Here is a 3,273-nt window from a genome sequence, read left to right as displayed (position 1 = left end):
CTTCCAATCTACTTCTATTCCAGATCCACTGAAACCTGAAATTAAAGCAGTAATCCTCATGTTATAGAGTTGCAGATGCACGTATCGCTTAGTGGTAAAGCTAAATATATCCTTTCTGTACATAATTTCAAAACTACCTTACTTAATACCAGCTTCCTTTTAGTGCAGACTATTGAGGAATGTTATAACTCTCATAAAGTTAGAAATCTTTAAAAGCAGTAATCCGTGATAGAAGTTCCAAGATCTCAGGAGCCTGGCAGTGTATCACCTTTGGGGTTCTCTGTTTGATTGTACTCTCCCTTCATAAATGTAATTAAATATTTGCAATGGATGGTTTCCATGCACACAGCTGCCACATGGAGACGTGTTGCTTACAGAAAGACTGGTTGCCATTAGGAGGCTGAACATTCAACAACTGAAATGTTTCATGTTGTCACTTGGTGATTACACAAAGCTCCTGAAGGAAAACCTGCACTACTGACCGCATAGTTCTCTCCAATATCTGTTGGAAATACAGCTTTATTTCTGGAATTATGGTACCTGGATAACTGATAATGATGCGCAAATTAAATTAAGATATGATTTGGGGATCATGCAGATCCTACTTACTGATCATTCAGATCCTACTTACTGATCATTCAACACTTAATCTATCAAATAACACACAGAATTATCCAGCCAGGAAATCACAAACAGTATGTTCCCAAAATAACACAGGAAATGTACATTTCAAACATATCTTGTGGTTTCTCTTTCAGCTCTGGTGTCTATATTCCTCACTATATAAATGTATGCAAAATTAATTGCACTCCTATGAGCATGTAAAAACTCTGATGGGAAAATAGCACAAGGGGAAGGCCCTGACTGAAAACATTTATACATATAACCTCTCAATAAGAGATAGTCACTGTCTCTGTTTTTTACAGGCTTCATGTCCTTAGGACCGTCCTGAGACTTTGACTGATGACAGCAGTTCTCTCTAGAAGCTACACTTGGCTGCAATGCAGAAATCAGCAGAATCAAGAGAATGAGATCTGGGAACTGAGATTATCAGCAGACTCATAAGTGCACGCCCATTTCAAACTACAGCACAGTGTCCTTCTCCCATTAACACCGAGCCTGCCAAGCAAAACAGGAAGCAGTAAAATAAGGGTTATGTCATTTTAATTACAACTGTGTAAATGACATCTGCCCAGTTTAATTGTCTAAATTCATCACAGGATTGCCACACCTAGCAGTGAGTCTATCAACTGTATTTTAATGTATGAGTGAGCAACCGATGCCTTTCTTCCACCAGTCCTACAGAGGGAGTTCAGATCATGAATTGAAGATAAACAGACTTGTAAGTGTCTGGAGCTAGGTGAGGTGAGCCCCCTCTCACCAGACCGCTTCGTTATACTCACACACTGGGGAAACAGAGCAGTTGAAAATCACAGTAATGTTTTCAGCTGCTGTTAGTGACCATACACAACACCACAGTGTCTTATCAGCATAATGAATTCAGTTAAGCCAAGGCTATCTCTGTAGAAAACAGAAATGTGAAATCTCTCCTGTGGCTGCTCACTCTTCAACAGCCATTACCCAATTTGCAAAGCACTCTCACACCTCCTCCTGCCTCAGATCAATTACTTGTCACTGTGCTGAGTCTTTTCTTCATGACTGCTCCAGGCCTTCCCCTCCCACCGACTGAGCTGGATGCTTCTACCAGAACAAGCTGAAATCCAATGCCAAGCTTGAGCTTTTGGAAAACAAAAGCTGAGGTGTAATTGCAGGAGAGCTGACATACTTCTGGTGACTTCCAGCGTATTAAATTTATCAGCAGGCAGGAACATAAGGTAGGTATTTAATGGGAACTGCAAAGCTTCTTCTAGATAATTCATGTCTGGAGTCTGTTTCATGGGTAATCTCTAATTACTCTCTTGTATCAGGCCTTTTTTGTATAGTGTTTGTGGTGTGAATTATTCAGGTGTAGGCAATGATGTCAAATTCCATTAGCTTGTACGAAGCAAGGAGGTAACCATAAGAAGAGAAACTGCACGTAGGCAAACGACCGCCTAGCTCATGGCACTGCAGCCAAGGGCTTCCAAATGCAGTGAGGGAGATCTCTTGTCAAGCACCTGCACAACCATTCCGAAGGAGCAATGAAGCAAAAGCAGATGTTCTGCTTATATCCACTTCAATATTTAATGTACACAAGTGGCTCAACTTAATGAAGGTACTTAACTTTTAATAGTATCAGTATTCATCAGTACAGACGTAAAATCCCGGAGACGTTCTGCACAAGCAGGGTTCTGGGGCAACACTTCAGAGCAGGCTCAGTGTTTCAGGGCAAGTGAGGAGTGCTGCTGGATTCAGACCAATCTGAAACAGCCCTCAAAAGGCTGCAGGACATGGATTACATGCCGTAATCCTCTGACATAGCTATAAATGAACACGTTTGTTTTGTTACCTTTTGGAGCTCTGCACTCAGCTTCTCAAATGTACTTCCAATACAGCAAACTTAACAGTCATACTGCTTAGGACACAGGCTGAAGTCTGTGTGTTCTGGTTGGATTAAAAGCCTGTTTATCAATAAATATTATGGAAGCAAGTGAGGAAGAGTATCTGAGATCCTAAATGACTGCAGGAAAGGTGCATATCATAGCAGTGTTAGGAATCATTCATGAATAACAATGCAGCAAGCTATGAAAAAGAAGAAAATATAACAACCCTACAACAGCAAACATTGCAGTGAATACTTCAAGTTACAAAAGCTTCTAAAAATGAAGCTGCTTATTAAAGTGTAACATGCTTGCATCTGCCATGTAAATATCTACAATACAACGAGGATAAGGGAAGCTAAGCACTAACAAGAATATTTTAACAAATAATAAGGTTTATTCACAGTAAGAAAGCTTTGAAAGTGCTTGAATATGTGAATAGGAGCTTTTCATCTGTGGAGTAAAGGAATCCATATGACCAGCAGCCTTTGGTTTGACTGAGCTGACTGGGACAAAACATAGACTACATGCTGGCAGACACGATTAGGCTGGAGGAAATGGCATAAACACTGAGTGTGTGCCAACAGCGCCCAAAGATCACTTTAGAACTCCAACCCTGTACGTTTGCACGGTGCCAGAAGTTCTTCAGATAAGACCTGCTGTGTGTAGGCTTCCTGGCTTGGTGCTGACTATTTAATTTCAGTTTCAATCGTGTCTCTTTTCCATTTTTAAGGCATTATCGGGTATGAACGGTCGGATGCGATGAATCGCAGATCTTCCGGATGGTGACTTT

This window comes from Excalfactoria chinensis, chromosome 2 (genome assembly GCF_039878825.1).
Source record: "Excalfactoria chinensis isolate bCotChi1 chromosome 2, bCotChi1.hap2, whole genome shotgun sequence".
Classification (NCBI taxonomy): domain Eukaryota; kingdom Metazoa; phylum Chordata; class Aves; order Galliformes; family Phasianidae; genus Excalfactoria; species Excalfactoria chinensis.
The sequence above is the reverse complement of the archived record's forward strand: the minus strand, read 5'-3'. Positions refer to the sequence as shown.